Below are 11,388 nucleotides of genomic sequence, written 5' to 3' on the forward strand. Positions count from 1 at the left end.
TGTCCGTCTCAGATACAGAAAGACGCGAGGCCTACGCCTCAAAGTTCTGGGAGTTATAATATGAGAACTTCCCAGTTGGGTCATTTAAGAGGGCAAAGGGACTGGCAAAAATTTTGGAAGGCTGATCAACAAAAAGGGTACAGATGATTAGTACGTGCCATTGTGGTCTTGTGGGGGACGCCCCAGAGCCCAGGCCTATAGTTTACGTAACAGTGGAGGACGTTGATATCCCAGTATTTATCGATACTGGCGCAAGCGTGAACTTGATGGATCACAATTTGTATCAATCCATGTTCTCCCATTACCCTTTGAAACCCTCAACGAAGACAGTGTGTGAGGATGTAATTAGATCTGAGGATATGGAGATTATTGAAAAAGGGGATGTGTTTGGCAGTGCTAATGGTGATGATACTGGGGTTATGGGGAGTGGTAATATTAAAACCCACACTGGTGATACGGGGAATAACTGCGGTGATGCTATGCGGCATATTGGAGTTCATGGTGGTAATAATTTTGGTGAATGTGACAATGGTATTATGGGAGGTGATACTGATACTAATATTGATGTTATTTCTGATACTAACAATGGAGTGGATGTAATGAGAACCAAGGGTGCTGATGTTTATGGGATTGTGGAATGGGGAGGTACTAACCACCAATATAATGGTGTTTTATCAGAGGATGTTGTGTTAATGTCAGGTTCAAAGACTATGGTAAAAGTCAAATTGAAGGAAGTGATAAAACCCCCGGATGTGTGTGTTATTGAAGGTAGCGAGAAGCATCAGTGAGCAGTGCATAAAAAAATGGGGTTACATGGTTGGAATTATTAAACTGTAGTAATACAGTTAGGAAATACCAAAGGAATATATAATTATGTATTGGATCTCCAAGATTGGAGTAGTGATAGTGGTTCAGTGGCTAATGTAGAGGGGAAACCTGAGTTTTCAGAGGCAGAAAAGGAATCAAGGAAACGAATATTTAGAGAACATTTAGCTAATGCGGATTATAGAGAGCTTGTTGAAGCGATAAGCGAGCTCTTGGCAGAATTTGGGGATACAGTGGCCTTACAAGGTGATAAACTGGGATTGACTAATGTGCTAGAACATAAGGTAAATTTGGAGAGTGGCACAAAACCTATTTATATTCCTGCATACTGCATACCTTTCAAAATCAGAGAACAGGTAGAGCAAGAGGTCAGTAAACGGGAGGAAGAAGGAATCATTAGGCCTAGTGTGTCTAAATACAACTTTCCATTGTTAGCAGTGCCTAAGAAGGACGGTTCTGTCCGTGTATGCGTTGATTTTAGACGTTTAAATGAATAGACAATCCCTAACCGTTATCCAGTCACGTACATACCAGATCTTTTTGTTGAAATCGGGAGGCATAATATTTATAGCTCAATTGATTTGGTGCAGGGTTTTCTACAGGTCCCTCTTAGTGAAAGTAGCAAGGAATATACAGCTTTTTCAGTATCCAAGGGACATTATGAATTTATGCGAATGCTGTTTGGTTTATCGGGCAGTCCAATGACTTTTACCAGGTTAGTAAATACAGTTTTGCACGGGTTATTGGGTAAAAATGTTTTTGTATATATGGATGATATTTTAGTAGCTACAGACATGATGGCGCAACACCTGGAAGTCCTACAGAAGTACTTAGGAGGCTTAGATTAGCGGAGTTGAAAATTAAGCTAGCTAAGTGTTCATTCTTGAAAAAGCAAATCACATATCTAGGCCATGTCATATCAAAGGAAGGGGTTAGAGTAAATGACAATAAAGTTAAAGCAATAGCGAATTTTCGCACCCCGAGATCAAAGAAAGAGATTATTAAGTCATTCCTAGGTATCGCCATTTCTTTAGGAGGTTTGTGAAAGGGTTTTCTAATATAGCAGCTCCCCTAACAGATATATTGCGAGAAGACGTTCAATTTCCATGGAAGGAACCCCAGGCGGAGAGTTTTCAAAAGCTTAAGGACATGTTAATGAATCCACTGTTCTGAAGTTTCCAGATTTTAGCAAACCATTCACATTAGTGATGATTGATGGCAGCCAAGAGGGTATAGGTGCTTGTCTTATGCAAAAGTTTAATGGGAAATTCCATCCCATAGCCTTTTATAGCAGGAAGTTTAGGACAAAGGGCAGCAATGAGAGATCAATGGCTACCATAGATAAAGAAGCCTTTGCAATAGCATCAAGCTTGGTTCATTTTAAAATGCTACTGATGGGGAATAAAGTAGAAGTCCTTACAGACTACAAGCCATTATTAAATCTTTTTAATAAGCCTGGTTTGTCGCCTAAAAGAGCTCGATGGTTTCTAACTATCAGAGATTTTGATGCAAAGCTCAAATATATAGAAGGCAAATTAAATGTAGTTGTGGATGCCCTTAGTAGAAGTTTTTTATGACACGGAAGGATTTCAAGTTGCGCAAGTCACTAGCGAATTTATACAATGGGATGTGGGTCTCATAGAGCAAAGGCAAGATGAAGACGAGATTCTGGTCAGGAAAATTAAATATAAATTGAGAACTAGTGAAAGTAAAGGAGATACCACACAGATCGTAATTCTGAAAGTCCTAATTCCAATGGTTTTGGATATAATATATTGCAGGTTCGGTAGTCCGCACTTGGGAAGAGAAAATATGTATAATGAGGTTCATGCTAAATACATTTGGAAAAACATGGGGAAAGATGTGGAAAGTTTTGTGAAAAACTGTACAGTATGCAATGCATGCAAACCTGCAAGGATAACTTCATGCAAATTAGGGTCATATCTGATACCAAGTAGACCTTTTCAAAGGATACATATGGATATCCTGGGATATTTTTGTGAGTCTAGATATGTTAATAAGTACTTGTTAGTAATAATAGATGTACTTACAAGGATAGTAGAAATTTTTCCACTTAAGCATAAAACGGCTGAAGACATAGCTATAGCATTTTTCAATGGTATTATTTGCAGATATGGCTCACCCGAGGTTCTATTGACCGACAATGGCAATGAATTTGTGAGGAAAACTTTGGAATGTTTAGCGAAAGTCATGGGGATACAGAAAGTAACAATTACTCCACACAGACCTGAAGCTAATGGGTTGTGTGAACGAGCGAACAGGAAAGTGCTCGAAGCTCTCAGGAAGACTTTAGGTGGTAATGATAAGAATTGGGACAGATATATTGATATTGTTAGACATAGTATTAACACTATGGTTAGTGATTCCATCAAAATGTCTCCATTTGAAGCATTGTTTGGTTGCCCAGCACGAGGCACATTTGATCTGTTAACTATAATTCATCATGGGGAGGATACGATCAAATCATTGATATCTACAGCGAGAGAGAGAGACATGCTTGTCTCAGCCGTAATCTGGAAGCCGCGACTCGAGAGATGGTAGAGGGAAGTAATAGTAAAACATCTGATCCCAAGATCAATGTCGGAGACAAGGTATATTTAAAAATCAACGTGAGAAACGAGCTGAACTACAAATTAGGTCCGAAATTTGAAGGGCCTTTTAGAGTCATTGAGGAAAAGATTGGAAACAATATGTAGTCTTAGAGGAAAAAACAGGCCAGTCGAAATTGACACATATATCAAAACTAAAAAGAGTTGCCTTTTTTTTTGTCTGGTTTTTGCAAATTGATGGTGAAATGTGTTTTATGTTTTTCTTTCTCCTTCATTTCTTCTACTGTTTTTCTTATTATGCGCAAACAACGGCGTTTTGGTGTATGATTCAGAGGTCAATATTTTACGTGGAAAGTTGGTTTGAAAATACGGCGAATTTCTGTTAAAGCTGAGAAACGTGATGATAAACGCGTGACAATTCCTGTGTGTATGCAGTTTTGGGGTTGAATTTTTGCAGGTTTTTTGGGTGGCAGATTTATTTTTGGGGGGACTGAGGTTTTTTTTTTTTTTTTTGTGGCTATAATCTTTGGTGGTGGTTTTTCTTGTGGTTATATTTTTTTGGCGGTGATCTGAGCTTTTACGAGCTGAGAGGGGGTTATTGGGGTTTTATGGCATTTTGGTGAAGAGGTTGTATTTTTTTTCCACCAGTGGTTATATAGGGTGGTATATAATGGGTGGATTGCGGTATATAATGGGTGGTTTTCTGTGGTTTATATCCTGACGAGGTGGATATGTGGTTTTATATACTTGTGGTAGTTTCATGGGTAAGTTATGTTTTCAAGGATAATTTTTGGGTACCTTTGGTGATATCCTAGGGATAATTTTGTGAAATGCGGTTATATAGTGTTAGTATATGATTTTTGGGGCTATTTGGAGAATAATGATTTCTGAAGTTGCAAGTCTGACTAGACAAATTTGTAATGCGATTCTACCACATGATTACTTGTGAGGATTCAGTGGGTAAAGATCATATTTTGTTTAGTGAGGTATTTTAAATAGTCGACTAGGAGATTGGATATATTAATTAATGACAGATTTGTGTGGTAAAGCAAAACTAACTTTAGTTATTTTATGATCATGTAGACTGTTCAAATACGGACAGACAATGACTTTAGAGAATTCCCAACTTCACGTGATGGTGACGATGGAAACGGCTTGGTTCTACAGAGCCAGAAGTCGAGTCTACACACGAGTGGCGATGCTATGGATCGCATTTGCAATGGATAAGATGTCGTCGGTGGAGCGTCTCAATATATGTCCTGGGACAAATCAAAAGTCTTCAATCTTCTACGATGCAAGTGCGAGACGCACTTGCATGGAAGTCACGGGATATTTCTTTGACAATCAGGTGATGACCACGTTTACTTCACTAGAAAACAACGAATCTACAGTTTGGCGATGAGTGGGTGTTGGATACGCTTACGATGGTCGCAGATGCTGAATAATGGCGCATGCCGAATTGTTTCGAGATGGTTCTCGTGCTCAGCCTGGGACTACCACTATTCGACAAGTTCCGCCTATCTAAGAGACGGATGAATTCTTCTTCGGCGAACACTACACAATTCCAGTTGTTGTGTTTATGACGTCCATAGTGATAGTCAAAATATGTGTTATGGGGGCTATCTTGCAAACATTATGACCATTATACACTAGTTGATGATGTGGTGTGTGACAGGAGTGAATAAAGGATATAGGTGGCCGAGCCATATTAAAAGAAAAAGCAAATATGTCGGTGAATTGTTAAACCTCAGCTTTCTTCGCTTAGAGACAAGAGAGGGCCTAGCGACAAGCCTTCCTCAAAGGCTGCTGAAATGAAAGAACTGTTTGAATTGAAGACCATGCAATGTAAGGCCGGTGATCTGTACAGCTTGGGTGAAGCTTGCAGTTGCTAAATCATTTTTAAGACGTGTCCGGATATGTGCATGTGTTTGTGCGTGTAATGATGGGTCCAACTGCCCGGGATTAGGGAGGAAGGTGAAATTCTCCTCAGATAGTGATAAGACAAACCATGGGTTCATGGCATTATACTAGAGAATGGGATTCTCTAAACGACTTGACTATCTAAATGTAGAAAATAATAATTTGTGAGTTTTGGGAGTGATTACTTAGTCTAATTCAAGAGAATAGAATGACAAATTACAGTCTTTTTATGGGTCAGACTTAGTTCTTAATGTTGTGTCACTTAATCACTTTGTTCTATATCATGTTCAGCTAGTTTGGGAAATAAAAAGTATATTTTTGTATTTACGAGAATTCATTAGCCTACTATATCCTAGCTTGATACCGTTTGCAGAGAGATAGTCAGCAACTAAAGATAAGAGAGTTGTCACTTGCTTAATTTCTTGATTTAACCAGTGCCATGTGGGCGAAATATATATATATATATATATATATATATATATATATATATATATATATATCATAGTATATATATATATATATATTATATATATATATATATATATATATATATATATATAATATATATATATATATATAATATATATATATATATAATATAAATATATATACATATATTTACATATATGTGCGGTGTATACAAGTCTAATGTGCGCTTTCATTAGATTACTGGTACTAAGATCTTATGTATCATATATAGTATATATATATATATATATATATATATATATATATATATATAAATATATATATATATATATATATATATATATATATATATATATATATATATATATATATATATATATATATATTAATGTATAAAGTATAAATATAAGCGTACATTCTGTAATATATAAATTAATAAAAAATACGTCCATCATGGAAATCCGTTACAGTTTTCTGCTATCACTCCCTTATGTGGCACTGCGGCACATGAACATGTGGGCGTTTATTCTTTAATTTTCTGTTTGTGTGAATTAATCTCAATGGCAAATAAAGAAGCACGCAATTCGATAGTGGAAAAGGGTCTTCACAGCGTCAACATCCTTCAAAATAGATTCTTACGCAAGAGAACGGAAGAAAAAAGAACTATTTTACAAGAGCAAAAACACATAAAGAAATCTTTATAGGCGTCTCTCCCGTTTGCAGTGACGTCCGGAATATCAAGAGCTTTTGCACGCAACCAAGAAATCTTTCTCATTTACCTAAATGAAAAAGCAGGGAGCATGTCAACGAACTCAAAGGGACGAGAGAAATGAAAAGCAAGGCACCAGGATTCCACTGAATGGGAAGCTGAGATGAAAAACTATTAATTTGGCATTTCCTTAACTGATTTTATTCGTTTTATTATTTAATGAAGGAAAAATTTTAATTCTAAACTTCCGTGAAGATTATAAGGTCAGAAAATGCCTGATTAAAAAAAAAACACTTTATTTATACTTACAAATCTCTATGTCTACAGAGACACCTAACAGATCCTCCCGTCATTTATTAATAAGTGTAAATGTTTAGATTGTCATAAATGGCAGACACTCGAAATAATCCCACGTTCGTGTATGTTCGAACTTTTTTCCAAACTCCGAAAGAGTCCGCAGGAGTACTTCGAGGCACAGTTGATCATGTTCTAAGGTTGACCTGTGTGTTGGGCGTTTCACTGCCCAAAATCCTAAATTCTCGGAAACTCCAGAAACGAATTAATTTAAAATCGGTCATGTTGCATATTCATTTCAAGAGTCTCTTTCATATGCCAAGCACTAACAAGAACCTCTCTGCGCAGTATAATGGTGACATCATTTGAAGCTGCCAGAGATGAGTTTGGGAAGAATTTCAAGAAGAGAATCAGTGGGACTAAAGTTAACAAACAGCAACCGATATTTTGTCGGGAGTAAAACTCTTCCTACAATTTTCATCTTGATGCATTATGTGAAAATTGGAATTTCAATAAAAATGAACACATTTGATTTAATATATAAGACAATACCAAACAACAATGAACGCACGAGACGATTCCAGTAATGCTAACGATACAGTAATCGATCAGCCTCAGATTTACCGAAGAGGAAATTTAATGACATTTACCCTAGTCATTTCCTTTTGATATAAGCCTGACAGAATCAGTAGTGGGAATAGTCCCGGTTTTCTGACAGAAAATATCTATATTCTGTTACTCAGGAAATCTCTCCGGGACATTACGATTTTTTAAACACATTTGAAAAATATTCTTTAACTCTGTATCCGTACAAATAGAATATATTCTATCACACAGGAAACCTCTGTGTATCGGTATAAATAAGATTTATTTCAGCAAGGAATCTAATCCTTATAATTTTCCATCATAATATTCTAAATTTGCAGCTGGGGAACGGAATTTTTATTCGATTATGTCCGATGCTGTCGAAAACAACTTTTACAACTTTCATGTAAACTTTTTCACTTGCTGAAGCTTGCAATCTCTCAACAATCCACGAAGTTCATCATAGTTACGGGCAGTATGAACGCTACCTAACTTGTAAAAATTAATAATCCTCACTCCTTCCAGGACCTGTCTTCATTTTCCAAAAACTTGCGCCTGGTTTTTCTCATTTTTAAAATATAAATATTTCTAAGTCACAGGAAGCATGATACATCCATATTGAACATCCGCTTTTATGCAAACTAAACTACTAATCATTTTCCCTACTCCAAATAATTCAGGTTTTCACGTAAATACTTCTAATAACTCGATTATCACTGGGCCATATGTTCTCACCACTGTCGTCATCTCTTTTCATTTAATTCGGTCATTAGCGGTTTAACTTTCCTAGACGCACGTGTGGCTTTTCCTTTTTATTTTGAAATTTATCGTACGCCTGCTTCAATCCCCCATTGTATAGTGGTTAGTGAATACTCATTAAATGTTCCGAATGTTTTTTCCATTGAAATGATCCAAACCGTTACTACAAAATATCGCTCTTTGGAGGCTGGCAATCAAATGTTAGATCTACCAATGTTAGAGAAAACCAACGATTTATATTTTGAAGCTTTAGAGAAGGATAAACAGATATATTTTTGAGGTAAAGAGAGAAATATGAAACTAGGAAATACAGTAGTTCATATATTTTATCACAGATAGAATATTGTGAGATTTCAATAAAAAGACGCATTTTTAACGGACATGTTTACTATAAATTTATTCTTACACCACAGCCTGAGAACTTTCAATCCTTAGAAGTAGTATACTGTCTTAGAAACGGTAAGCTGATTTAAAGATAACAAGAAAATGAAAGAAATTGACAACATCATTTTGTGCACAGCTGCAAACCCCAAACCAAAATATAGATATCTATTTTTTGCGTGTTAAGCCCGGGCATGTGCGCAGAGATTCTCATTTTACTTTTGAATTATTTTCGTCTATGGAACGTATAACTTTTCCCTTTTAACCAATTTAACTTAACCAGCGATGGAGCTATTTTCCATATTCCTACATCGTATCCGAAAATGTAAGATAAATCATATTAAAAAAGTCGCTTTTGTTTTTGGATAATCATTTACTTGTCAAAGTCCGATGAGAAAAGCAGATATTTAATAAGTAAAATATGTATAGAAATAAGTAGCTTAACTCAGTAAAAAAATCAGATAGCCTTTAAAATACCTATAATAAAAGTGATGATAATATCAGCTCACATTCCAACTAAAAGCGTTGGAAAATTGCGCTCCAAATGTACCCTGTAATGACAGGCAATCTCAGATAAAATGGCGGTGTCTATACAGTATTGAAGGTAGAAATGTGAAAGGGCTTATGCTTATGACGTTGTAAATGGAAATCATCCTAAAAAAAATAAAAAAAATAGTATTGTGTGTGTATGTGTGTTAGAGAGAGAGAGAGAGAGAGAGAGAGAGAGAGAGAGAGAGAGAGAGAGAGAGAGAGAGAGAGAGAGAATATTAAGTAGAAACACATTAAGATATTCGTTGACTCTTTAAAATTAAAATTTTATTTCAGTACGTAAAAGATGAGGTAAACAAGTAAACACAATAACGAACACATAAAAAATGATAATTATATAAATGAAACAGGTAAATAAATTATTATAATAAATGAAATTAAATAAAATGACATACAGCGATAAAGGATGAACCCCACAGAATGTATGGTGGAGAATATTTAGACTGATACAGAATATTAGATTTTTCCTTCCCTGTCTCATATAAAATCCAGATAAAAATTTCTATTTGAAAAAATCAAGCCTCTTGTGGGAACAATACAAAAGAAAATAGGAAATAATTTATGGCCCAACGTACTCACATGTAGCCAACGTACTCAGCTCCATTCTGCATCTCGACGTTCTTTAGTGTATAATACGGACGTCCTTGAAATGACAAACAACACATCAACTCTCAGGCTGAGCACTTCATGGTTATATTCATAACTCAGATTGCATAGTGATTTGTCTAATGATATGCTCACTTGGCGTTTATTATTTTGAGGGGTTATCTGTTAAATACTGCTGAAATACCAAAATGTTTGTGTATCAGAAATTTCTTGAACCTTATGACAATTAAGTCTGTCGCATTTAATTTGGTGTTAGCCGGGAAGAACTCAAATAGCACTTCTTATTAGGTCCAAACCGACAGAACAAAATAAAATATATGGAAAAAACATTGTTCTCTGGCTTGTTATAGATGAAAACATACTTTTATAATCTAACAAAAGAAGAAATGAACTGTAGATTATCTAATGAATAAGTAAAAAGATTGGATATACGTATCGTTTGGAAAAAAAAGCCAAGAAACATCCTAGAAAAATAGTCTTTATTAAGTCCCTTGTCAGACTGCGGCTTGAAAGTGCATTGCATTCTCTGTGAATCATCGCACCAACAATTTCTTTTGCTTCCTCCCTCAGAATCGCATGACACTTCGCGAATATATCTCGAGGCAAAGGCTCTGACTTGAATTGGTAAGCGGGCGCGTTTCCCCACACCCAAATTGTGTGCCTGCAAGGGACGAAGTGCTCTTGTTATGTGCGTATACTTTGTTGTTCGTATTCGACCGCAGCATTGAGTGATGTAGCCCAACGAATCGACTACAAACGTCTCTCGATGTGGAAGGATGAATTTCAGAAAGAAAAACAAAATTCCTACGGTTATTGCGACAGGCTGGACACATGTAAGTTCCAAACTATCGTATGCAAAGCAAAATTTTTAGAGGAAAGTTTCCAAGCCCCTGAAGTCTTTAACCAAATTTTTTTTAACAAAAAGAAGAAATTTTAGAGTACATAAAACAAACAAACACACACACAATCAAGCAACATGCATTCATACGACTGCATACCACCAATGGAAAACAGGGTCTGGGTCTGGTCAGTTTTCGGATGGAATAACTGAACCTTAGGTACTACATGAGTAAGTTGAACATGGGACATGGAAGAGCACCCTATTTATGAGATACTTCCTAAAATCCGTAATGATGTTGTCTGGTCAACCTCATCCGAACGGAAAATAATCATATATGATATAGCGCGCGCACACATACACGCATATATACACACACACACACACACACACACACACACACACACACATATATATATATATCTATATATATATATATATATATATATATATATATATATATATATATATATAAACGATAAGTCAAATTAGGCTATCATTTATACTAACATTTTGAACCATTTCTTCGGCAATATAATGCTCCATATGAAAATATTCCTTCTCACTTAAAAAAAAAAAAAAGATAAAGCGTCATTTTAAAGCGCGTTGATAGACTATACATAGAATCAGAGCATTTCATATTAAATATACTTGGGAATGCTCTTATTCTGTAGTGAATCTAAGAACTTATCAATTCACAAATACCAGTTGACTAAGGAAAGGAGACAACACAATTTGCTAAAGCAAAAAGGAATACTGGTATTAATTCTGGGGAAATATTCAGACAAAAAGCAGTTCTAATGGCGAAGCGCAGGCTCCCTCAACTTCCAAACACTTGGTACACGAGTACAAGGATGACTCTGATCACTTGAACCTCGCCCATGGTCTGAGAAAAATTGAAACTACACCAAGCGAAAATTATT

The sequence above is a fragment of the Macrobrachium nipponense genome, chromosome 5 (genome assembly GCF_015104395.2).
Source record: "Macrobrachium nipponense isolate FS-2020 chromosome 5, ASM1510439v2, whole genome shotgun sequence".
Lineage (NCBI taxonomy): Eukaryota > Metazoa > Arthropoda > Malacostraca > Decapoda > Palaemonidae > Macrobrachium > Macrobrachium nipponense.